The 27,944-nt window shown below is 36.7% G+C and overlaps 1 long non-coding RNA gene across 1 annotated transcript in view; it reads left to right on the forward strand.

Moving 5' to 3' along the window:
• The window catches only part of LOC115353170, a 251,442-nt gene extending 223,556 nt beyond the window's left edge, over positions 1–27,886 (forward strand). The window contains exons 3-4 of the long non-coding RNA XR_003927468.1: positions 13,800–13,854; positions 26,911–27,886. This is a non-coding gene — a long non-coding RNA (uncharacterized LOC115353170). The remainder of the gene's footprint in view (positions 1–13,799; positions 13,855–26,910) is intronic.
• Positions 27,887–27,944: the final 58 nt, after the last annotated feature.

Genomic DNA, 27,944 nt, shown 5'->3' on the forward strand with positions numbered 1-27,944 from the left:
AAAATAAATCAAGGAATAACAATTGTCAGGAATCCCAGTACTATGCATCATATAGTGGCATACTGTACCCATCATACATAGTCATTCATATAGTACGCTGTGAATAGCCTGGAACAAAAACGTGCCTTGGGAAAAACTCTGACCTAAGTGGTAGAGAGAGAGATCTTAAGAGAAAGCCATTGAGCTGGCTCAATAAACCTGGAAAATTCCCTTGCTAATCTACAAGTTCAGGGTAGGTAAAATTGCTTTCTGATCTCTTCATACTGTGGAACTGGCAAAAGGCTTCCAATACAGAAACACAATGTGATCTGCTGCATGAATTTGTATCTCATAGAGTTTTTGGTAAGATAAAGTGGATAAGTAAATATAAGTAAAGATAATAGCTTTTATTATACCAACTACTGGCCTTAGCACTAGTTAGAAAGATCCATAGGTTCCAAAAGTATGCAAGCATCAAGCAGGGGTCGGGACGGGATTATGCATGTATTAAGGAAGAGCACAGGTGTTTTGTGGCTCTCAGTTTCTGTGAAGCAGGAGGCAAGTAAACTCTGCAGCTAGAAGCCACAAAGCATTTAGGAGGCTCTCACAGAAAAAAATAAGTTTTAATAGATTGCAGGACTAAAAGATACTCTGCCCTGGTTCAGTTTCTTGTGGTATGTGGTTTAACTGTGCTGATTGCTGAGCATGCCCTAATCCCAGAGGAATAGTTTGTTGCTGTAGTTGTGATATATAATAAAATTTTACAGACTTTGCTGCTTTTTATAATGCCAGCTGAAAAGAAAAACAAAGCTTATCTAATGGCAAGCACAGTTTCAGGCCCATCTGAACACACCAAGAAGAGAATGTGTTATTTTCTAGTCATATGCTTAATAGGCATTAATAGCACTTATCCTAGTACACACTGAATGTACCTACTAATACTTGACTTGCCTACTGAAGTTTTCTAAATTAGCGTTTCACTCTGTCATTCTAACCTGGAGTCATTTGTTTTGCATAGGTCATTTTGTAAGCTAAAAGCAGATATTTTTGTCAACGGCCTAGGTAAAAGAGTTATTTTCAACATGGGAATATTTTATTAGATTTTACCTAACATGAAATAATATCCTACAGTGGCAAGATATAGCTTTAGTTTGCCATGTTTACAAGATTTTAGCATGCTGCGTAGCACAATCTAAATATATCACACTACTAAGTGAAGCTGAGAGCTTCAACATAGATTTCCCTTCGTTTTGGAAAGAAGAGGTTATTTATTCACTGGAACACTGGGCGTGGGGTATCAATACTAAGGGTTTTGTATAAGACTCTCAAGTTGACATCAGGTGAAATTTTCTCTGTGCTTTGGGTTTCATCAGTTTTTAAATGAATGTAGTGTAATAATGACATGTAAAAGTAAGGGTGAGACTTAATGGATATTTAATGTTTCCCCAGACAAATAAGAATTTCACATTTGTTCTGGATTTGGGTTAGTTTTGGGTTAAAATGCACGCCTTAACAAATATGTGCAAAAGCTCTGACTAAATTGCCCCTTGGAATAAGGACAGAAGGATGACTCTTAAATTAGCTATTGTAAGAACCTGTGTCCTCAAAAATATGGTTGTAACTTTTATACACATGAATTATTATTCCTCTTGACAAACATGTGCAAACAAATCTGAATTTCTATTTCCTTACATGTTAATAAGAAAGATTAATTTAATCAACACGAGGATTTGAGCAGCTCTGTGCTTATCTCAGGACTAATGGAAGCTTTTTCACATTACGCAGGCAGTGATCTGACAGCTTTTGTGATTGGTAGATCCCTCATAAAGGCAACTGGAAGGCAGATGGAAAGGTTTTAACATCTTTCTGACAAATAAACAGCTGACAGCACCCCTTGATGGTGTTGTTTATGACACGGATTCACCAAACACTGTCTCATTTCCTTGAAAATGTCAGCAGCTGGAATGGGGAACAAGTTGGTGACTAATAAGTCTGAATTAATTGCAGCCATTAATTTTAATTGAGATTCAAAATGTTCCAATTTGGTGTACATTTAAATTACTAATTAAGTTTCACTCTGTATATATCTCATACGAAGCAATTACTGATAATTCATCTCCGAGATAAATACCTCAAAAGCAAACAGAACAAAGCTCATGATTTCCATCTTAAATTGTATGCATCTGAATTTGGCACTCCCTGTATTTGTCACTTCTTAGTAAGAGTCTGTAAAGACTGGACTGATCTTTTAAAAAAATCATTGTTTGAATAAAATCCATACCTTTATTCAGAAAACATAAATTACTTATATTTTTCGGTACATTGTATAACAATGCTTAGAGGGTTTGGGTTTGTTTGTTTGTTTTTAAAAAGATTTTGCACAAAGGGAGTCCTAAGCTGTCTGAAATCACTTAACTCTTTTTCACCTTCTTGGAAAAATCAGCCATCCAACCATGGAGTAGAAGTCTTTGTAGCCTGGATGACTACTATACACACTTTGAATGAAAATAGGATGTTGTAAAAAAGGAATTGTTTGTGAACAGTGTACCAGCCAAATTATGCCCAGAAAAGGGTCTGGCAAAAATATTTGAATACTAAGTAAAGCAATAATAAATTAAAAAAAAAAAAAAGTAAAAATAGCAAGGACTGAGATTTTCTAAACACCCCAGAGGCCCTAGTAACATGATTTGCCCAAACACTGTTCATGTATAGGTAATAATACAGTTTACCTCTGTAAAGAGCTCGTCATATCATACTCTCAGTAATACAGAGAAATGGATCACCTACTTGAAAGAATGAACTAAGAGTAAAAAGATTCAGGTCAAAATGCGTGAGGGTATCTGGAGACACTGAGTAGGGCTAGTAAACTAAAAAGTCTTCCTTTCAGTTCCTAGTCATTTCAAAGTAGTAAAATAAAAAAAAAAAATCAGATATTCTGTATGAAACAGCCCACCATATTACTTGGATATGGGGGTTTTATTTTATAGTAATATATGTCAGTCAATCAGTTACTCCTCCTCTTCTGTTGCCCACCGGCTCATTTAACTATATGGAATAATTTTTTTTTTCTTTTGAAGTTCCTTCTCATTTTTTCTAGAAGCTCAGCCAAAAAAAGTTGGGGGACAAGCCATGCTACAGATCCAGGAAAGATCAGATGTTAAGAATAGAAAATCAGTTGTTTGCAAGAGAGCAGTTAAATCACAGTATCATTTTTTCTGCTTAAAAAGTAAGCAGAATGAACTCCTGGACATAGCTTATGATAGCTTCAATTATTTGACTTCCATGCTTAATCATACAAATAGGTCAATGTATAGCCTTATTTGGATAATGGCAAATAAAGTCTTCTAATAAACCCAGCCCAGAGGAAAATGAGACTCTAACTGATGATGACAGTATTAACTTCAATAAAAAGAAATAGGGAAATACACTTTGTCTTGTTGGAGGTTTTAAAACTAGAGGTTCAGACCTGCTTATGAATTAGAGTATTTTTAGTCACGATGAAATCAAGCTATGCTGAAAGAAACTGATCGAAACATTTTTTAAAAGCATGACCTTAGAATGGAGAATTTCAATTCAGAAAATAATTTCTGATCATAAAATTGTAATAGTTGAAATTTCCAGCCACTTTGTCTTCCAAGTCTGTAAGTTCCAATGTAAATTATACCCATTCACAGATTCTGCATGGAATTTAACATTAGTGTAAATTACACCATATTTCCTGTTTCAAATTATTTTATTTAGTGAAATTGTTCTTTAGTTCTGTATTGTGAATTCTTATTTTTTATTTTTCATACTGTCAGTTTGGCTAACCAGTTAGGAATATCATTGTCAACTGCTGAATTCATCTAAGAGCTTCTTATGCAAATTATGAATAAGAGCACGCTGTCATGCTTTAGCTTCAATTTAAAAAAAAAAAAAAAAATTTCTTTGTCTTAGGGCAGAAGTAAGTGGAGAAATAGAAAAATATGGATACATAGTAAGTGGGAAATGACAGCCTGGCCTTACCACTAATATATAGAACAAGTATTTTAAGAGTAACAGTGAGACTGATAGGTTAGGCATTAAGGTATATATCTGCATATTGGAATTACCAATAGCATAGAAAATTTCTTGATTGCAGGAGAAAATCTGTTTTCTGTTGGCTTGTAACATAGCTTGATCATTTTTGTTTGTTTGTTTTCTTTTCTAGTGGCTTTCATAAAGGAGAATAAATGTGACAGTAAAAGTGTGATGGTGGCATAATGAGATTACAGCAATTTACACATTGCTGGGCATCTTATTAATAGGAAACAAAGAAATGAAGAAGTTAGGGTGCATTTTGCTGTGAGAATGTGAAGTGCCCAGAGAAACACTGAGAGCAATTGCTGATCCTAAAAGACAAAAGATGTAAGCAGTTTACTTCTGTACGAAGTTGAGTGGTTAATGAAAGAATAATGAAAATATAGCACAGTACTGCTACTGTGGGAGTTGAACCATGGGCCAAAGGCAAAAATGAGAAAATAGGAAAGGAAGACTGTAGGTGTAAGAACAATGATCCTTCACCTGTTCAGGTAATGGCCACATCTTTATTTCAGGCTGACACCATTAACTGCTCTTATGCTTGGTGAGGCAGAAAAGAACCCAGATCTCTTCCCAAAAATACTATCTCATTACACCCGCCCCAGGCAATTGAATCTGAATTTGACAGAAGAAAAATCAAGGAAATACAAGTGTCGTGTTAAAACATATATGAATAGCACAATCTAGGTATCAAACACCACACTAATAAGACTTTAGAACATGAGTGAATAAATTTGTAACATCTTATGATTGTGATTTTTGTCTTTTTTTTTTTTTTTTGGTCATCTACACATATTGTGAAGCTGAGCTTTTTTTTTTAATTATTATTCAGTCCTTTTCTGCTGGACACCAATTAAGTAAGCACTTTTTCTAAGTACCACATTAAATTATGAATGAATCAATATATTATATATGACATTTTGCATTCCGAGACATTAGGACCCAACTAAGTGTCCTCAGCAGTTTTGTATTTTATAGCCTTTTTTGTACAATCATATTATAACAATTTCTAATTTCAATGGATAATTTTAGGTTTTGGATTATCTTGGCTGAGCTGTCTCTGTCTTTCTTGGAATAAGTTCATTTCACTTATTGAGAAATACGGGGATTAAGAGCTGCCCTGAGGAGAAGGACTTGGGAATGTTGGTTGACGAGAAGCTCAACATGAGCCGGGAACATGTGCTCACAGCCCAGAAAGCCAACCCTGTCCTGGGCTGCACCGAAAGCAGCGTGGGCAGCAGGTCGAGGGAGGGGATTCTCCCTCTCTACTCATGCATTACAAATAACCTCAAGGGAATGATGTAATTAAGAACATTATGTCAGAATTCATCCACTCATTGGTATAAGAATTTGAGAACAATTAATGGTCTGGAGGATCCAGAGGATTATTGATTCAGCTTTGCCACTGACTGCAGTGATCTTGAGAAAGATACTTGACTACTAAGCCACTAACACTTACTGTTGGTGTTTCTGTTTTAATTCCCAGGGTGCTGAGAATATTCTTAGTTGAACTGTATGGTTTTTGAATATGTTAAGCTAATTAGAAATAACATTTATTGTATTTTTTTTCAACCTACGTATCAAAAAGCTTTCAGAATTCATATGTAGATACTTTTACTTGCTATGGACAAACACTAAATATCCTCCCCTCTGCGCAAGAGACCCAAGGAGCAGTGCTGCTGAGGATGCTTAAAAAATTAATGTAGTTCTTGGGTTGGTGCTTTCTTGTGTCTTGACAAGATTGTGCCTCCAGCTAACCAAGGGCATGACTACTGGTGGGAAAAAAAAAAGACACACAAAATATGGAGATATTAATTTTTTAGTAGCGGGGCATTGCTGTGTTATTTATATTTACTTTTGAAAAATGTCATATCAAGGTGCCAAAGCAAAGGGTGGTGTGCTTTTATTTGCTCAGATAAATATTAGATAACTCGTTATTAGACAATTGCTGTTGCAGGATAAAACAAATCTTCTGGCAGACCCAGCCCAGACAGATCTGGAAGCTTGTCCTAAAACAGTCTGTTGCAAGCAACAGCAACAGAGTTACTGGGCTACAAGGCTACACCCTCATTTAGCTCTGCTATGCAGACCCCTACTCTGAAGTTTTGCTTTCAGTTTTATTTATTTTCCCACTGATTCATCAACTGCCAGATTGTCTCTCTTACCTCTCCTTCCTTCAGTCCTTTCCCCGAGCCTCTGTCCCTCCTAGGTCCCAGCTCTGGCACAGCCGTGCAAAGAAAGATCTCAGCCTTGGAAACCTGCTCTTTGGGGTGGGAGGCAGAGCTGGTTGTAGGGATGATGCCACTTCTGACATTTGCCTCTGCCTGCCCTCTGGGTGGGATGATAATTTTCTGCACAAAATTCGACAGGAGAGTATTTCTGTTATTGCGTGGTAAAAACCACTTCACTTCCACTGGAAACGCAGAGATCGCTTGGGTTCATCTATGCCGTAACTAGTCTTAATTTCTCCAGCTTTAAGTTCTCTGACAGGCCCTTCCAAAGCTCTGAGGAGGTAGACAAGTATTTATTTCCTTTCTTACTTCCTTTGACAGTTTTCTAGAGTTCCAATTAACATGTTGAGTAAGAGTTTTTGGATAATAGGATTAACTCATTTCATTGCTATTCATTATTTCTCTTTCATTGCTATTCATTATTTCTCTTTTCTAAGTTATGGCGAAAACGTAACTATGGTATAAATTGAGAATTCGGTTTCAATTTTGATATTTATTTTTCTATACAGACATCTTTGCCATCACTATTACTGACAGAATTAAAAAATAGAAATATATAATTTTCATTTGAAGAGTACTCATTTTAGAAGTCAGCTCACAACAGATTCATGTATAAAAACATAGTCAGTAGCATAATATTTCATCATCTTATTTCATATTTAGTATCTTAACTGATAGCAGGATGGAACCAGCAATAAAAAATGCCAGCTGTTTACAATTGATCATTTTGTATGGGTTGAATTTCTGTTGGTTTATTTATTCAGTAATTCATGTTTTTTTCTCAAAGTTTTGTAGTAGACGGGGTTGTAGTCAAATACAAGGAGCAAGGTCTGATCCCACAATGCACATTTCACTTTTTGGAGCTAAACAAGGTACACAGTATGTCTCATGATCGCTACCATCCTGATTAAATTTTAATCCTCCAGTCAGGAGCTCACCTGAAGGTTTGAAATCCTTTCAAACTCTAAAGGTATATCTGAGGATTTGATACCCTCTAGACTACTTCCAAGAGGGTCACATTTTAGTGACTGCTGGACCTCAAACATTTCAGATCAGATGATGGTCTCATACTTTGATTGGTTTTAGTTGAAGAAACAATTTAAATTGCCTGAGTCCGCAAAAAATTACTAGAAGTCTTGAGAGTACATTTTTCTTTTGGCATTTCTGATTTTTTTTTTTTTTTTTTTTTTTTTTTTAAGTTCAGTGGAGGTATATGAGTATGTATAGAGCTTAGAATCTAAACTATTCCTAACTGAATTTTTAAGGGAGTTCAGTGCAGGTGTCTTTTAGAACAGACTAACTGCAAACCTCTCAGGACTGAAGAATATATATGGACATATCTTTGCAACTAAGAGAACAACCAAGATGATCTATGGTGAAGTTTGTGGAGAAACACAAAAAAATAGATAAACACCAAGCAGGACAAGTTAAAGAGTACATCAAGGAATATAATAACAAGAATTGAGATTTTGTATTTTAAGATTTATTTTTTCAATTTAGAAAAATAACTTTCATTTTAAAATTAAAAAAAAAAAAATCATTCTGCAGTTTGTTTCACATCTGCCAGCTATTCAAACTCTTGACATTGGAATGAAATAAAATTTCAAAAATTAATTTAAAAATATATTTCTGGAGTATATATGCCTTGTACACACAAGAATAGTATAATGGTTAACCACCACTGCAAAAACCTTTGACATTAAGAATACATTCCACTGTCTCAATTGGGTTTAAAGCAGAAGTGTTTTACAATAGCAATGTCATCTTCTTGACTGAAATTATACATGATTTTTATATTGGGCTAATGCTAAATGTATGAGCATATTTGATTCATCAGTCAAGTTCCAGGCAGCTAATTAAATGTTAGGTTTGTAATAGAATGTCACATGCTGTTACCCTGCAAAACGCTTTGCACATCCCGTAATGTAAATCATTTACATGTGCTGGCAACATAACTGGTCAACTAACCGAGGCCCAGATTCTCATTTCCTGGCAGCGTCCTAATGTCTCTGCATGCTTACCCATTGAGTTTTGGGCACAGCATATGGCCATAAACTACTGCCGGTTTGAGTTTTTAACTGCTTAATTTATATGTTTTGGTGTTCTATTCTCGATTATATCCATTTGCCTTTAGATGCCTGACCAAGAATAGGAGTCCTGTATGCTAACCAGTGTTCAAATGTATTATTGCATACTTCGTGGATAAATCATCTGAATTGAAATCAGGAGACTTGGTTAGTGTCAAGTGCAACTTTTTCCAAATCCATTTCATCCCACTTTGTATCACAAATGCTGACTTTCATCTCCTTTTATAAAGCACACTGAGATCTATGAATAAAAACATTATTCAAGACTTATAATGACAATCGCCATTCCTTGTTCTTAAGAGCTAATAATCTGCCCAGGGACAGTGGGAAAGAGTGGAATGGATGTGATGTAGCGATGAATGCAATGTGTCTGCACTCACACAGTTGCTCATTGGCGGAACAGAGACAATTTTGCCTTGCTCATGGATTCACCTACAAGAAAGCACACCGTATTCTCTTTTATATACTACCTTCTCATAGTATCTGCACTTTTACTGTGCATCCTCCAATAAGACTTCTGAAAATAGGTATGTTTACTAACAGATTACTTCCCAATAGAAAGGAAGATGGACATTTTTAACTGCATGCTTGATATTCAGACATGTAATTCCTGTCCTAGAAAGGAGTTTGGCACCTGGAAGTTACACTGAGGTCTATGAGCATTGGAGGCACTCTGTATCTCGTGAAAAGTACGTCATATTTTACAGAATTTGAGCTTTGTGTCTTCTTTGCTCAGAGTCAGCCAACAACATGTGTGTCTTCTTTCAATGCTATTTTTTGAGCAGGTGTGAAATTCAGTCACATTTGCCAGCGTCTGGTAGCCGTCTGGAAGACACTGTGTGTTAGGGCATCGCTTCCTTAGCAAGCACTGAATCAGCTCATCAGTTGTCTTACAGCTCTAGATCTGCTTCTTGTACTATCAAGTCAGGCTCTTTACAGCAAGAGAATAAATTAGCTTTTCCCAAACCCATTGAAAATTCTGAACACAGAATAGTATCAACTCTAGAAGATTTGTAGGGGTGACTGGGAAGTCTTCAAGTATCTGATTTTTTCTTATGCAGTTGGCTTCCGTTGGAAGGGTATTTTTATCTTTCCTTGGCTAATTTGAAGGTTCAGGAGCCCAGTCAATACAGAATCTTGCAGATGGTCAAATACCTCTGTAGAATCCTCATGTCCTAGAACTTTTCCAGTGCCTTTGATTTTTATTTTTTTTTTCAAAGCTGCTTTTGTCGTAGACTTGCTTACTAAGTTCCTACTCCCTAATTTTAGGTCTTAAGATGACCTTTTTTAATAAATAGCTGATCATTTGAACTGTCTAATGTAAGCACAATGAGAGTCTGAATATCCTTCCTTGCTCCCTGAGTGAACAACTTCATTTGAAAGGGATGTTTATGTATAGGATTGATACTGAACTGTAAATTTCAGATTAAGTGACCATTTGTCAACCACCTTTTGGTTTTCCTTCCAGGTCTATTCTTCCTTCCCTCAAATCTAATGCAGCTGCACTTGACACATAAAATAATTTATAATTCTCTGCAGTTTTATTTGTTTTGTAGTGGCCTTATTATGATGTATTTTCTTAGGAGTTTTCACTATATTGGCAAAATAATTTAAAAATAATGATATGGAATATGAAGATATAGGAAATTTTTTCCTACTTAAAATTTCAATTTGGAAATGCAGGAGATTTGTGTCATACTTTGCTAAGAAAATAGTTGAAAAACTACTTTCAACTCTTGTCCATCTTTATTATCAACCAAAATGTACCAACAAAAATAGTATTTTTATTCTTAACATATACCATACAGATTTAAGCTAAGCAAATACTGATACAGCCATAGAAACAGTCTGTTTAAGGAAGGAAATGTGAACCAAATATTTCCTCAGGTCTTTTCTTTCTCTGCAAAAGTGTCTTTACAAAAACTAGAATTTTGTTTTGCTAGAAATTCTAGTTGTGTTTCTAAATTTCCAATGAACTAAAAAGTAGTACAGCTTCTGTTTCTTTAACTTAGTCTGCTATAAGTGTTTAAATGTTGGCATTATCCAAGATAATTTTGAATCTAAATAATCCATACATTTTATTGAAAATGTAATTCTGCTTAGATCACCTGCCTAGACCACCTGCTTAGATCCTGCCTAGATCACATATGCAAGAGACTTCTGGCAGAAGCTTTAAGTAAATAAGAGTTTTTCATTTTCTGAATAATCTTTTTCTGGTTAGACTTTTACTGGAAATAATGCTTGGTCAGGAAGTGAGCTGAATAAATAGTTTGAGGTCTAACAAAGTGGTTATAAAGGTCTTGATATAACCAAATAATTTGATATTTACATTTCTTCCTCATTCCTTAACTGTTAGTTAAACAACTATATCATGTGAACAAGCTTTAATAATTCTGTATGCAGATACTTTTCAGAGGGAAAATCTTTGAAGGATGGATGACAAACTCTTCATGGATAAGCCTCTAAAATTACAGAGAAGAACCGCAAAATTTTGAAGTGTATCCAAACTAGTTAAGATATTTTGTTCTGACGAGTAATGTGGACATCTTTCAAGAGCTGGGCTTTCTGATCCATGAACTTTTAGAGGATAAGATTATCTTTTAAGGAAGTATCACTACCTGCTTACTTGTTTCTTAATCTCTTCCAGGCGTCAGCTCTAGGTCATTACTGGGAAAGGATTCTAGTTTCACTAGACTTTTCCTTTGACTTGAAAGGCCATTCATGGATCCACAGGCCATAATTTCAGGCAGCATAAACATCAGAATTCCAATTCATTCTAACCATTGGAACAACATCAAGGCAGACTGTGCGACACCCATGTGACTGAAAAGTTAGATCACTTGTTAAATGGCATTATGTTAGGGGCAACTGATTATTTAATGTCTTTTGCTTGGAGTTAAGGTAGAGGTTTGTAGCAGAAAGATATGGACCTTATTGTATTCAAGCTAGTTCACTCCTCCTAGACTGAAATAATTCAATGTTTATCAAAAAACACAGGGTTTAGTTCAACAAATCACAACTGGCCATTTTTGATAAATAATTATACCTTAATGCATCAGCAGCTAGTTGACTGCATTGTGGTTGTTTGTGGAATAAGACATTCTAAAGCAAAGCTACCAGCTGGACATATTTTTAAATAGTTCATAGGTATTCTAGGGTATTCAATTTTCTTATCTCTTTGGGAAAGCTGAGCCAAATTTTCTTATCATAGCAAAAGCTTTAACAGCCATTATAGAGTATTAAACTAGACTGAGGGTTGGGGAAGAAATTCAGTCAATGACTAGGTGATAGATTATCAAGGAAAAATTTGAGTTTAGATCTGAAGGCTTATTATCAAGCACCTCTTCTTAACTTCATTTTTTATTAAAATGAAGAGCCAGCTGCTTTGTTCTGTTTCTCTCATGATGTTGTATGCTTTCTCTGATTCTGTTGTATTTCAAGCAAGGAGATCAGAAAGGAGGTTTTGGACAGATGGTGGTCTTGACTCTGAGTTGTAATTCATATGCAAGCTCTGTCCAGAATTACATTTGTGCCATATGCAATGGCTTTTACATTCCCTTTGGAAATGGTTTTAAGTGCAGGAACAAACAAGTTCTCAAAATATGTCATTTTTCCTCCCCCTATGGTTATACTAAATGCACCTCTGCAAGGTGTTAATGGACGAAGTGTCTCAAACCTCGTATCGCATCTCCATAAGTGTGAGGCCAGCCTCAGCTGCTGAGGACAAGTCTCCTAGGAGAACTGGTTATGCAAAAGATGGAAATTAACTTATATTAAGAGATTAAATTGAAATAAGATATGTAAATTTTAGTTGATATTTGCAGCCAGATACACCACATGAATTGTCCTCCAAAAATCTGCCCCTCTAAAAAGCAGAAAAACAGAAAGCAGGAATATTTTCCTTTTTATGAGCTGTAATATTAGGCTACTTCCTTCTCCTTTTAGTAACATGGAATGTGATGGCTGTGCTTATAATAATTCATTATACACAAAAATACAGAAGACAAACAGGCAAAATACTATATTCAGACAGCGCACTTATAGTGCTGTTTATATTCAAAGGGTAGGGCTTTAGTTTAAGAGCAAAATCAACCAAAAGTAGGGCAGACAGGTTAAATTAATTATTGTAAATACATAAATAGGATACAAGGCACTCACTAACTGATGTAATCAGAAAGAAAATTCCTTTGTGCAGATTACACCATATTTTACCTCTGCAGGTGATTTTTCAATTTCCGTGAAGCCTAACTGGAGAGGTAAAGCAGGCAGATAACACCATCAGGTGAGATCTAACCTTAGTCATATTTTTTAAATAGCACCAATTATCTTAGAAGCAAGACGTCATTTGCCAGACTTCTTAGAGTTTATGGGTCAAATCCTTGACTCTGTGAAAAGAGGATTAGGGAGTCCATCCCTGACAATTTTACAGGTCATTTGAGGATTTTCCAGTTACAGGTAAGTTTCGCATGTTATAAATTAACTGCTCTGGTATTTCATCACCTTTTTCACAAAAGCCTCTGGTAGCAGAGTTATAGCGACAGCGTCTCAGGGAGAATTAGTTAGGAATAATATGTTGGGATTATATTGTTACAAGAAATACCTTTTTCATTTTCCAGTCAGAAAACTGTAATGATATATTTTTCCATTAGGAGAATTGAAATGATGGCCCCTTGGGTGTCTGCTTCAGAAGCCCTCAGTTTTACTCTCTTTTACAGAAAAAAGATAATTCGTTGCAAGACAGACAAGTTGATCAGTATCCAGGTTGTTCCACATTATGCAACCTATTTTCTGGTAGACTTAGACATAGAGAAGTATAAGTTGTTTCTTTAGGTTTCTTGTAATATGCCAACACACCTTAAGCTGCAGAACATACCATAGAGGTTGTGTCAGAATGTTAGTATTTCCTTGATAACTAGCATTCTGTGCATTTAACAAGGGGAAAAAAGAAGAAAAAACAAACCAAAAAACAAAAAAAAACCAACCACAACCCAAATCAATTCAAACCTGATTTTCAGAAAGAAGAAAATGCTTTAAAATATATATTGTAATCTGGAATGTAGTGGGGTATTAGGTACTTTAGACAACAAGCGAAAGCTTATAGAAGAGCAATAAATGTCATAAGGATGGTCAGATGAAAATAAAGTAGTATTTTTCCTTCTTAATAGTAGAAACAACACTTAAATTATTTTTGTCTTTTTTTTCCACAGGCATTTTTTTTTCACACATGGATTTTACTTGCTTCTGAAAACAGCAGAGCAGTATAAAGGAAAATGTTATTTCCTTTCTTTTAATATTGTAGGGCTGAAAAAAGGCGTTTGCAATGACTTTTGTGATACTATCTACCACTGCAAAATATAAATCAATTTCATTATAATGTGATAAAATAACAGGCCCATAGACATCATTGTGGATTTATATAATAAGACTTGTTTCTGTTTTTCAGATGACACATTCCTTTCAGGTCTTCTTGAAGGGAAATTTTCTTCTATGCATAGCAGGTAAGAAAAAATAAAATTCATGTGAATAAATATGCGTCATGTATGTGACAGCAAAAATATCCTCTGGTAACTGCCAGATGTAGCATATGTCACATTTTCCGTTCCTTGAGTGCAGTTAGAAAACTAAAACTTCTATGTGCCACACACTTTTTGGGCGGCAGGGCAGGGAGCTTTGAGGAAACCAATGGGCAGCCTCTGAAAAGCACCGTTGGTAAAGTTTCATCAGAGTCTTAATCCTATTACAACCATGTTATTTAATGCCTTTTATTAATTATCAGGATCATTGGTTGGTTTTGGTTTTTTTTTTACTTTGTTTGTTGTGGCGTGTTTGTTTAGGGGGGTTGTGTTTTCGTGCATGATTTGTTTTTCTTATTTGTTTGTGGGGTTTTTGCACCAAGCTCGGCTCTAAGGACCTTATCTCACCCTGGCCAGCCTTATTGAATCTGATTTTCTCTTCCACTGAGTTGATATGCTTGAACTAGTGCCAAGTCACCTTGATCTTTAATTATTCTATTAGCAATGCTAGCATTATCCTGAATATGTGTCTTGGGAGGAGGGGGTGTGTATTAATGTTATCTTTAAATTACTTAAATTAGCTGAAGAGAAAATGTATTCTTCTTAATAATATAAGCTGCCAAAATCTGTAAAGAAGGCATCAGTGAAGGGATAAAACAAAAAGACATTACTTCTAGCCAGTCATATTTTGTTATGTAGTTTATCATAACTACCATGGATTTTGCTAACATTTGTTTACATGTATTTTGACTGCACATTTTTCCAGCCCCCTTCTTCCTTCTTGGAGAGGAGGAAGAATTTCATAAACTCTGATCTCTGAAGTGGAAAAGATTAAAATAAATCAATACTTCATTCTTTTACAAAAGACTGTCCCAAGTTGTTCAGTATTACTGATATTGGCTGGTCTGATGGATCCAATCGCAATACTTTGGAGTGCTAGAGATCTAAAGGGTCAAGGAAAATAAAGCCCTTTTATTAACGAAAAATTATCCCAGCAGATGGTTTCTATTCTCTCAAGTTAAAACAACACCAAATTTGTTCTGCAATCCGAGTTATTCTCTGAGTGTGCATGTAAATGTCCATATCATGTAACAAACTTTTGCAAAAGATAATACAGAAAAATACAACTCTTTGATCTTTGTTTATTACAAAATTGTTGTCTGTATTAACACTGAATTATCATCTTCTGGTCTACTGTCTCGAAAGATGGTGAACAGGTTTTATCCGGAAAGATTTCTGCCAAAAAATTTTTTCAAGTAGAAATTAAAGATGGTGTTTTATGACAATATTTTTCTATAAATTTATACAAAACACTCAAGGGAAATTTTTATTTGATCTGATACTTTACAATGAGTTTTATCCTAGGCTGCATTAGGAGTACTGTTGCCAGCAGGTTGAGGAGGTGATCCTTCCCCTCTCCTCATCACTGGTGAAGCCACACCTCAAGTACCATGTCCAGTTCTGAGCTCCCCAGTACAAGACAGACATGGACATATGTCACTATAATGATTCTGAATTTTGTGTTAAATGTCTTCACTTTGAGAACATAGAATACATGTTGTGTATTCTGAAGATTTTCAGCCACAGTAAACGTATCTCCACCTGTTCTACTGAAATATATATAATATATAATATAATATATATAATAATATATATGAAAATCTTGATTTTCATATACAAGGATTGGAAGTCAGTCCTCTGTCTGAACAAGACCAGAGCACTTTGAACACATGTATTTTATTTACTCTGCTTTATAAAATACACTTTCAATGAGGCACAATTTTTCCAACTAATTTTAAATGAACCATTTTATTGTCAGAGAGCAAGGAGTTGCCATAATTTCTAACAGTGAAATTTAGAGTACTTCTAGTGAAGTAGTGGTACTGGCTTCAGTGGTGAATCAGATTTGTGTGCTTCAGATCAGAAATAAGGTTTAATTTATTATTCGGAAAATTAAGGAAGAAAGTAGAATTTTTGTGGTATTTTGGTGAGGAAGAAGGGATTTGGAGAGAGCAATATTTCTTTTTTTCTCTGTTAGTACAAGGTTCTTGTAAAATAGTGAAATTTCTGGAAAGTTTCTGCTGCAGTTATCTTGTTGTGAGACCAGGTTTTACTGTTTCATCAGCTCTGCCTGAAATGCCTTGTCATCAGTTTTATCACAGATGGATGCTTTTCTGAGGAAAGCTAAAAAACGATCTCTAAATTACTGTCAAAAATCCAGGTGAGGATACAGGTCAACGTGCACTCTCAGCTCTTTGTTTCCTCAAGAATAAGACTATTGGCATCCTTTTCTAAAACCTTTAAAATGCCATGTAATTAAGGGAAGACAGGTTTGACCCTCATCTCCATACGGCACAATGAATGTGGATATCACATAGCTGGGGAGTTAATGAGGACAGAGGATGCTAGTTGGGCTCTCCCCCTGCCTGCCTGGATCTCTGGTAACCTTGTTTCTAAAATAAACAGAATGGACATTTTTCCACAGGAGACATTTTAAGAAGTATAAACATGGTCAACTATTAGCAAAAGTACTGCCTAAAATGATGGTGTCTAATTTCCTAGTATTTTTTAAAATTAATTTCTACCTTCACTTTGTTCAGGTAGTGAGGAATAGCTCTTCCAGCTGCCAGCTCTGAGACTTGTTTCTGAATTTTAAAACTGTTCATGCCATCCTGTGCTCTGTTGCGGCTTCTTTTTAAACTAAGCTCTTTGCTCTGCATATGCTCTTGGTAGTGATATAAGACAAGCGAACGCTGAGGTGCATGGCATTGAGCAAGAAAAGAACAGACCTATAGGTGAGTCTGCAGGACTTGCACTGTTGTTTTCAGTTTTTACAGTGTGAACTAGCTGAAACTAACACTCAGTGGAAGATTATAAATGAAATTTCAGGAGGTTGTTTTCATAATGTACTTTGTAGACAGGTGTGTTAAGAGGTGTCTTCCTGCACTTACTCCTTATATTAATATTCCAGTTGTGGTTTTATAAGTATTAACTGTTGATTATCATGACACATTGGTCTCCTCAAAGGCAAAGGGAAATCTGCCTTGGAAAAGAAAGGAAGTAAGGTTTGAATCTCAACTCTCCTGTACTTAATATTTTTAAGCAAAAATTCTTAAGCACTATTCCTGCACTAATTCTTGCAAACAGACCCTATTATTAATTTTACATGGTCTATGAGAAATGAATTTACCTAAATTCAAAAATACCTGTAAATTGTTTTCAAGATCACATGTAAAATATTAGCTGTATTATTCATCTAAATCCAGATTTAGTTTCCAAAGAAATAAAGAGAATAGTAAACATGTAAAGTAAACTCCTGCTGGTATTTATTTCAGCCCAAGAGAAAAAAAAAAAAAAGAGTCTATACCTCTATAAATCATTGCAGTTATCCTGTAGAACATGGTTTGTTGCATAATGTGCTTAATGGCCGAAGATCTACATATAAGTAAGCATATAACATACTGTTCTGGACAGTTACAGGGTAACAGGGATTCAAGAAATCCTGCTAATGAATTGCAACATATATATAAATATAACATTCATTGTTATATTGACAGCATATTTCAAACTAATATCTAATGCTGTTTCTGCAGATGAATAAAGAAAATGCACATGTTCTAGTGACCAACCTTTTTCAAAGGCACCTTAGAGTTATTTATTAAAACAGTAATGGCAAAGTCTGGGAAATATTTTGATCTCTTAGATGGTTACTAGTTGTCTAGAGAAAAGAAAACTGATACTAGTACGGCACTTATAAATCAACGGCAGATAATATCACCAGAGACAGTACTAGAAATTATTACCAGAGTAATAATTGTTACCACAGTACCATGATAGAAATAGAATTTCTTATCTAGAGCGTTGAAGTAAATTAAAGACCTTAATGGAAGTATGCTGTTGGACAAACTCAGAGCAAATACAAAGTTGTAACAATGACATAGGGAATAACAAATCTGGGAACTAATATTAAACAGTAATGAGAAGCTAATGAAGAAAATAAAGCTTAATGTACATTCATAAATTGTGCTGCTGTGAACAGCAATGACCCACACACCAGTACTGTAGATGATGCACAGAACTGTGTTTTACAGCATCAGCCAAATTACCTTTATTTAAATCAGAAGCTTTCTAAATTCAAGGAAAAGTAAACAAAGTTGTCATTAACAATGCGTTGCACTAGTGAAGATAAATTGGACACCTGGTCAATGAGCACCAGTTTAGATTTAAGATTATGAAGACCTTGCTGTTTGCTTTCTCTGTAGTTTTTCTTTAAGATAGTCTATTCACTGGCAGAATTAATACTAAGAAATGAAACGCTAGCTCTAAAAAAGAGATGAGATTTACTATAAAACTATGTAATGTATTTTAGCAAAGTTGAAAAAATAAATATTTTGGTCAGGGATGTAATTGAATAGTGAATGTCTGTAATGTTAATTCAGAAGATTCACAAGCATGTTGTAGCTGTATAAATACATAGGTGTTTGTAGGAATATGTGGATCTTAGAGAGCATGGTGAAATGTGGTTCCTTACTGAATGCAATATTGTTTTTACAATGTCATTATATCGGCAATAATGATGAGCCATAAGCCTTCACAGGTCTCTATAAAGAAAGGAAGAGTACTTGTAATAAAGGGCTTGCTCTTTCTTTGAAGGAGAAAAAAGAATCTTAGATACATAATTTTACATATTTGTGGTGGGTTGACCCTGGCTGGTTGCCAGGTGCCCACCAAAGCCGTTCTATCACTCCCCCTCCTCAGCTGGACAGGGGAGAGAAAATATAACAAATTGCTCGTGGGTGGAGATAAGGACAGGAGAGATCACTCAACCAATTACCATCATGGGCAAAACAGACTCAGCTTGGGGAAAATTTATTACAAATCAACCAGAGTAGGGTAATGAGAAATAAAACCAAATCTCAGAACACCTTCCCTCCACCCCTCCCTTCTTCCCGGGCACAACTTCACTCCCGGATTCTCTACCAACCCTCCCCAGTGGCACAGGGGGATGGGGAATGGGGTTTACGGTCAGTTCATCACACGTTCTTTTCTGCCGCTTCATCCTCCTCGGGGGGACCACTCATCACACTCTTCCCCTGCTCCAGCGTGGGGTCGCTCCCACGGGAGACAGTCCTCCACGAACTTCTCCAACATGGGTCCTTCCCACGGGCTGCAGTTCTTCATGAACTGCTCCAGCATGGGTCCTTTCCACGGCGTGCAGTCCTTCAGGAGCACACTGCTCCAGCGTGGGTCCCCTGCGGGGTCACAAGTCCTGCCAGCAAATCTGCTCTAGCGTGGGCTCCTCTCTCCACAGGGCTACATGTCCTGCCGGGAGCCTGCTCCGGCACAGGCTTCCCACGGGGTCCCAGCCTCCCTCAGGCACCCACCTGCTCCGGCGTGGGGTCCTCCCCGGGCTGCAGGTGGAGATCTGCTCCCCCGTGGACCTCCCTGGGCTGCAGGGGGACAGCCTGCCTCACCGTGGTCTTCATCACAGACTGCAGGGGAATCTCTGCTCCGGCGCCTGGAGCATCTCCTCCCCTCCTTCTGCACTGACCCGGGGGTCTGCAGGGTTGTTTCTCTCACATGTTCTCACTCCGCTGTCCAGTTGCCGTTTACTGTCTGTCCCAACTTTTTTTCCTTCTTAAAAATGTTCTCCCAGAGGCATTACCACTATCGCTGATGGGCTCGGCCTTGGCCAGCGGCAGGTCCGTCTTAGAGCCGGCTGGTATTGGCTCTGTCGGACACAGGGGCAGCTTCCAGCAGCTTCTCACAGAAGCCACTCCTGTAACCCCCCCGCTACCAAAACCTTGCCACACAAAGCCAATACAATATTTATTGTGCATTTATTAATTTCTTTTTAATCTTGCTAAAAGTACATAGAAATGTATCTGTACAAAATATTTCCCACTTTGAGAAATGAAAATTTTATTTTACATTCTTCTTTTTTTTTGCCCAACCAGGTTGTATTGTACTGTACAGCTGAATAGTTCTGCCAGCTCCAGAGAAATGTACAGAATAAAAGTTCTGAGTACAAATAAAGTTGCCAAAACATACCCTTTTCCTGTATTCAGGCTCATATGATACTTTGCAGATAAACATAAATAACCAGCTTTTGCCCCTAACAACTGGAAATTTATGCTAGGTGTGCCAGAGAACATCAAACTCTACAAAGAGAGGACATAAAGGACAGGAAAGGGGCAGATATACCATAGAATAAATGGGACACTAATTTATCAACAGGTTTTTGTCACACTCAGAATATTCTGATTTTAAGAGAAGGTATCAGGTGGGGGATATTTTGCCAAACAAATGAGCTTTAAATGTGGCACATTATAGTCTGAATTTCTTCAGCACAGCAGTAAGGCATTGCAATTATGCTTGGGTAGAGAAGAAATTACTATGTCTATTATTTCTCCTGCTACTGCATAATAAATTATTGGTTTAAATCTGCATAATTTTTACCAACAAAAGAAAACAAAATTTTCTCACAAGGACACTCAAATCAGCTAGGATGTATAGAAGACTGGAGTATATGGGCTATGATAAAAATCCTCAGAAAAAAAGTAATAGGTGATGTGTTAGGGGTGAAATATTCCCCAAATGAATTCTTTTTAATAACAAATAAATAGTTTTTATAAATGCAAGTATTTTAGAATTCTGATGTGGAAATTAGGTGCAAGGAAGGATAGAAATGAATAGAAAAAAAGGCAGGTGGAATTAAGTCAGAAAAGTAAAAAAGAACTCTGAGGAAATGACTGATTCACTGAAGTTAGTCTTGTCAAAACACAATTTTAAATTAAATCTGAAGTCTTGGAAAAAACACTAAGGAAATAAAGCTTAACTTGAATTGTTATAATTTCACATCTCACTCAGGCTTTTATATACTTCTTTTTTTCATTTTTAGAAATTAATTTGTTTCCCTTTTTTCCCCCAATAAGTCAGATATTTGGAGATTTCAAATAGTTCTAAGGAAAATGCTTACAGCCTGTGAAAAAAATGGATGGAAAAACCACCTTTCAGAACTTTATAAAGAAAATATTCACTCTTTGTAGTCAATTTTGTTAAAATTGACCCCTTTCCTCTATGGACTTGAATTCTGTCATTCCCCTGATGAACCTGCATCCTTTTTCTCACGAAGGGTTAAGAGGTAAAAAGAGTCTTTTCTACTCACAGTGCTGAACATTAGCACCCTCACCATCACCAAATGGTCATTCAGAGATCCACAGGGATAATATCCTGCCCTGTTCTAGGGAAAAAAACCTGTTTCCAAGATCATTTGGGTAGAGATGGGAGGAATGAAGAGATGCCTCAACAGGCCAAATATGTTACCTTTTCCTATTGGTGCTCCTTCATCAATGGTGATATCTGTACATCTACAACTGAATTGTGATTAAGGTAGTTCTGTAGCAGTTTTTCCAAGAACGCTTAGAGCTTTGATCCGGAGGAGGAGTTGAATGTCTGTTGAAGATGGGCACATGACTGGTTTCCTCTCTGAAGTACCATAAACTAAGGCACGCAGCATGGGGAACAAATAGGAGAAATTGGAGATCTGTGTGCTATGGTTGCTTTGACATGAAAGAGATGTGGTGGGATAGGTCATGCAACTGGAGTGCTGCATTGGGTGGATATAGTTTTTTTAGGAATGACAGGCTGGGAAAGTGAGGAGGGGGAGTCACCCTTATGTGAAAGAGCAGTGGGAAAGCGTGGAGCTCTACCTTGGGTTGGATGACGAGCCACTTAAGAGCTCAGGATTAGTGGGCAGACCACCACGGGTAGTGTTGTGGTAGGTACTTTGATGATGACTTCCTGGCACAGATGATTGAGGAGCGGATGATAAGAGGTGCTCTTCTGGACCTGATACTTGCAAAAAAAAGAAGGACTGGTGAGAAATCAAAAGGTTGCCTTGGCTGCAGTGCTTATGAGGTGGTAGAGTTCAAAATCTTGGGACAGGGTAGGGGAAATAAAGGCAAAAAGCAGGATCGCAGACTTGAGCTTCAGGAGAGGAGATTTAGGCCTCTTGGGGAACTGCTTCAAAGAATCTCATGGAATACAATCATGGAGAGAAGAGGTGTCCAGGAAAGCCAGTTGACTTTCAAGGGTCACCTCCTCCAAAATCAAGAATGGTCCATCCTGAGAAAAAGAAAATCAAGCAAAGATGGCACAAGGCTTGCATGGATGAGCAAGGAGCTCCTGAAAACACTCAAATATGAAAAAGGAAATGTAGAGAAGCTGGAATAAGGGTCTAGTGATCCAGAAGGAATATAAAGTCACTCTCAAAGTCTGAAGGACAGGTTTAGAAAGTCAAAGCCCACCTGGAGCTGAATCTGGCAAGGGACATGAAGGGTGAGAAGAAGGGCTTCTACAGGTATATCAGGAAAAAGATGACTTCAGAAAATGAGTTGCAATATTGACAATTGTCAGATGGTGTTTGAACATAAGTCATACATATGGCATATGACATGTTGTGTTATTTAACCATTCTGTAAAGGTTTTGGTAAAGGAAAGTGAAACTGTTTTCTAGGCATTGAATCAATCATAAATAGTACGAAAGCAAGCAGACTACATTCAAATATCTTGTGAAATCTTTAGAAAATAATTGAATACTTAAAAGTAAAAGTCCACAGAAGCACTTTACCTTTTGCTCTCTGGCAGGTTGCTGGTTGAATCAGTAGTTCTGAATGAATTTTGTGTAACTTTGGATAGAAATGATGTGTCTAATGCTAGAAATGGAATGTTAACTATTTCATAGAAGATGAAAAATTTATAGGTCATGGTTGAAATGAAGGACTAATTTATTTTGGTAATGTATTCCAAATGTTTTTTTATGTTTGCAATCTGTTCTATTACAAACCCATACATGTAAACAAAATATGCTGTGATAATTCAGTGATTCAGAGTTATAACTCAGTCTTTTTTCAGTGGGGTATGGGGTCTGTACATTTGCTGTTTCATAAACGAATCAGAGAACTCTCATGTAAATTTGATATCTGAAAGAATGATAAAAGTAAATTAACTGAGCTCTTCTTATGCACAACATTTAGAGATATAAAATTCAGATGTTTTAACATTGAAGACACTGGTAGTGTATCGTTTTAGTAGAGGTCTTACATTGTCCCACTATTCCATTTTGGAAAAAACACCAAACACAAGGCTTGTATTAAGCCAGTAGGGTTTCCCAAGCTGAGGAATCTGAAGCTCAGTGATAAATCTGAAGACAAATCTACTGTTTGCCAAGACTGCAGAATGAATCATAGGATTATTCATCTTTAATTTTTAATAAGCAGAGCTGCTAAGCTTTGGATAAACACAAATGCTGATATAGGTAAACTCTGCGAAACTGTGGAAACTGAATACTTTGCACTCCTTTAAGTCAAGCTTGCTCCTGAATAAAGCAGAACAACCAGAGAGCACTGTGTATGTATGGCAGTAGTACATGCAATTGTCAGGGACTGGATCTTTTGCAGATAGCGAAACCTCACTATTTTATAGTAGGGAAAAAGTCAATCAAGCAAAAAAAAATTAAAAGAATGTGTGTCAAATGATAGGCAATCACTGTTCTGAATCCACTGGTGGTCAATCTGTTGTCTAGGGATAAAAAGCATTTGCAAAAATATCAACTTCATTCATGAATATGTGCCCACCAAAAATAGTTAATGGAATGAAAGATACATTCTGTGGCAAGTAGTCAGTTTCCCTGTCAAAATCACAGATATCCTGGGAGACTGTAGTGTTAAAGAAAAAAGGAATGTATCTTCATAACACAATGAAGAGTTGAACGTTACTACATTATATCACCGTTCTTCCACATGGCGATGTTCACAGAATGATATGCAGTACTTTCTTTGCTGTTAATCAGACCGATCACATATGTGTTCATTGTCACAATGTCCAAGAAATACAAAAAAAATTATGGGGACTTTATTGCATGTTGGATGACTTGCTTAAGGACAGTACTAAGGAGAAAAGAGAGATTTGCTGCAATAAGGAACCAGTTGAAACAAATTAACTCTCAGGGGCATCAGAGAATATCTGAGAAATGTAGGATTATGTCCAGTAATCTCAGGTACTACTGAAGATGCTAACAGAAAATGGAAAAGGTAAAGTTAACATAAAAATCTAAAGGAACAACTCCACATATAAAGAAAATGGGAATCATTTAAAAATAGTTATAGGGCAGCATTTGAAAAGCAAAGTTCGTCAAGACTCTTTTGCAGTCAAAACTGAAGCCTTAATTTGAGAGCACAATATAACCATGAGAGAGGCCAAGGAACTGTCATGACAATGTGAAAAACAATGCCTGGCTGGCTTGGTAGTGAACAAATTAAAAGTAGATACAATGATGTGAATATAGCAAAGGAATTTAACTACAAGTTAGGCTAATAATTAAAAAAAAATGAGAAAAAAAATTACAAATATATACAAAGGCAAATATTTAGGAGAGCTGGAACACTGTTGTAAAACCACTGATAAAAGAGATTTGAGAAGCAATAAGAACCTTTAGAAGGAGAACATTTGTTACTTGGGGATTCAAAAGTTTCTGGAATGAATTGCCAAAATAATTCAAAGGGGTTTTGAATGAGTTTAGTGGTATAAAAGGTTCTTTAGAAATGGAGGAAAACAGATCTGCTAAAGGTAACCTAAAACACCAGTGTTATGATGTTCAATTTTACAGACAGCCACTGAGGAGATGAAAAGTTAATAAGTGGCAAGAAATACAAAAAAACTGTCAACAGCAGGAAAAAAAAATACCCTTAACATGACAGGGAAGAAAATATGGGGCCATCTAAGAAACTATGAGTATTAGACAACAGGTGAGTAAGTTAACATGGATTTCTCTATAAAGTACAAATGTATAAACTGCAAATACAATAAGATAACAAAATAGCATTACTCTGTATAAGGCAAAATCAGAGTTGTCAAGTTTGTGCTCAGTGTGCCAGGCTCTTCTTGCTTTCATTACACTGAACACAAAGCAGAAGTGCAAAAGACTTGTTGAGCAAGTCTATGGCACCTTCAGAGTTTAAAAGTGAGATGTAACTAATTACAAATAAGCAGTACCTGAAGAGCTTACCTCCTCATATGACCATTGTTTTGAAGTTATGTTCAAGTTTTCTTTGAAATTGTCATACTGGGTGGCTGACTGTATCACAAAGACGTCTTTTTCAGACCTGAATGAAATTGAAGACAGGGACAAGTGTACATATAGTGATGAGATTCCCAATATTAACTCTTTAGTCTGCCTTATAATATCCAAGTTGTTGTACTGAGATAACTTGCTTGCTGTGGTGCAAGAACTACTACCTCCAGAGAATTATGTAGGCTCCAATTTCAGAGGAGGGAATAAATATATTTTTACATTGAGAAGGTTCTCTTAATGGTGCTGAAAAAGATATCAGTTGTTGAGAGCAACATAGTCCAAGTGTCATTTCAGTTGTAGCCCTGAAGAAAATTATCCATGTTTCCTGTCAGACAAAGAAGTTTCATGTTAATATTACTGCCTTGTTCTAGTGAGCAGCGGGGATTCTATGTCCACAGACAATTTAAGCCTTTTCCCAAACATTTGTGTCCACAAGGTATGAAGAAAATAGACTGATGGCCTGGTAAAAATATATAGCACAAGCTTAAACCATTATGCCAAAAACTTTACCACACATAATTTAGGGTAGCCTGAAGTGATGTGTTGCATTGGATTGACTTTGGTAACAAGTATGGGCAGGTACAAAGTTTGTGCTCCTTCAGCTACTAAATGCATAAAAGAAATACCCATGTATTACATAAACACACTACAGCCATCCACAGTGTAGATGCTGTAATATATCACAAAAAAAAAAAAAAAATGCCTATAGGTTAATCTTCTTAGGGAAAAGATTAAACTGTCCCGCTACAAGGCATGGTCTTTCAGTAATGCTGAACAGGCATCTGGAGAGAGGGGAGGCTGAGTTTTGGATGTGAGTTTTTTTTGTTTGAAATCATACCCTTCACTGAACAGTTGGTAATTATGAAGTCTGTGTTTAGATGAGCATGAAAATAATTTTTTGCCTCTTTCCAGCCTTCCATAGAAAAGTGACATTTCCTTATAAGAATGATTCACTGTCAGACTCACACTGGCTTTCCACTGTATTTTTATTTATTTATTGAAAATTCTTCACACAAACCTGGAAATAGGCTAAGATCATCGTGTGAGTTATAATTAATGTGCAAGAATCACAAGTATGTTCATTTTAGTATTCAGTGATCTGCTGGTTTTGGCTGGGACAGAGTTAATTTTCTTCATAGTAGCTAGTATGGGGCTCTGTTTTGGATTTGTACTGGAAACTGTGTTGATAACACAGGGATGTTTTCATCACGGCTGAGCAGTGCTTACCCAGAGCCAAGGGCTTTTCTGCTTCTCCCCCCACCCCACCAGCGAGGAGGCTGGGGGGGCACAAGGAGTTGGGAGGGGACACAGCTGGGACAGCTGACCCCGACTGACCCCAGGGATATCCCAGACCATAGGATGTCATGCTCAGCATAGAAAGCTGGGGGGAAGAAAGAGGAAGAGGGGTCATCTGAAGTGATGACATTTGTCTTCCCAAGTCACCGTTACTTAGCGTGCTGGAGCCCGGCTTTCCTGGAGATGGCTGAACACCTGCCTGCCAGTGGGAAGTGGGGAATGAATTCCTTGGTTTGCTCTGCTTGCATGCCTGGCTTTTGCTTTACCTATTAAACTGTCTTTAACTCAGCCCATGAGTCTCCTCACTTTTAGTCTTCCAATTCTCTCCCCCATCCCACTGCGGGGAAGTGAGTGAGTGGCTGCGTGGGGCTTAGTCGCCAGCTGGGGTTAAACCACAACAAGTGTAAACTGCAGTGAATTCTTCAGTTGACAAAATGTTAACGCTTTTGGCAGTATCCATTCCACGAAAACTTGGGAAAGCCCACAATGTTTTTTATTAAAAAAACTCATTACTATGTTAAGTTAATGAAGGAGATGCAAGAGATTATTTGCGATGCTGTTAATGTTTTCCCTGATTTCACAGAGATTCTTTTTCCTTTGACTTTTCACAGGCAAACCAAGAAGTATCTCAGTGAAAGACTGAATTGAGCCTCTAAATGCCTCCAGCCAAATCACGTGGAGAATGACACAGCTGGAAACCAGTTTGCAACTCAGTGTGGTCACAGATAGGAGAAAAGATCTGTAGTAAATTGTCAGACACCTGGACAATAACTTTTGCTCGGCTGCGAAAAGCCTTGAGACACAAACGTAAATAGGATATTCTAGGATGTAATTCTATCTTCTTGAGTTTTGGTTGAGGGGTGTGGTGGGGTGCAAAGTGTTTTTCTTGGGTTTTTTTTGATTAATTTTACAAACTAATGTGTAATCTGAATGTTTCTGAAAAACACAGAGGCATCCATATAAGCAGGAAATCTTTGAATTTCAATTTTATTCTGGCAAGTTAGGAAAGAAGGAAAGAATCAGATCAGTGACTACTCTTGGGTGCCATTTATCAAAGCAATAAGAAAGAACAGAATTAGTTGTCAGAGACATCTCCAGCAAGACAAGGTAGTTTCAAGTGCTCTGAGGTGATTTTTGTAACCATTACCCACATCTTCCTTCCCCAATGAAATATTAGTAAATTATTCTCATACCTATGCTCAATAAGCACAGAAAACAGCCAATGGGAGAAGTTACATCTTTTCTGTGGTCATTCAATTGTTTCTGGTTTTTGCTAATACATAGCCCTCAACAATCCTGGCAATTAGAATTAATTAATCCACAGTTAAAGCTACTAATGTGTAGTAGTCTTTAATTTGAGGATGACAAATTGAGGAATTTACTCAGTTGCGAAACATGTGCAGCAAATGAATAAGCATGTTCAAAAGTTGCACCTATCTTTGAGCAAATTAAAAATACATCCTATTATGTAATTAACATGATTTTGAGTCAAATATGCTGTATACTACAAAAAAAGTCCAATTAGCTCCTACTTCTGTATTATTTATAATGAAACTACTTGCTATTTGGCTATAATTTTCTGGGAGAGTTAATTAAGTCCAGATGATCATTTATTCCTCAAGAGAACTAACTGTTGTTCTTGTAA

Source organism: Aquila chrysaetos, chromosome 18 (genome assembly GCF_900496995.4).
Source record: "Aquila chrysaetos chrysaetos chromosome 18, bAquChr1.4, whole genome shotgun sequence".
NCBI classification, from domain to species: domain Eukaryota; kingdom Metazoa; phylum Chordata; class Aves; order Accipitriformes; family Accipitridae; genus Aquila; species Aquila chrysaetos.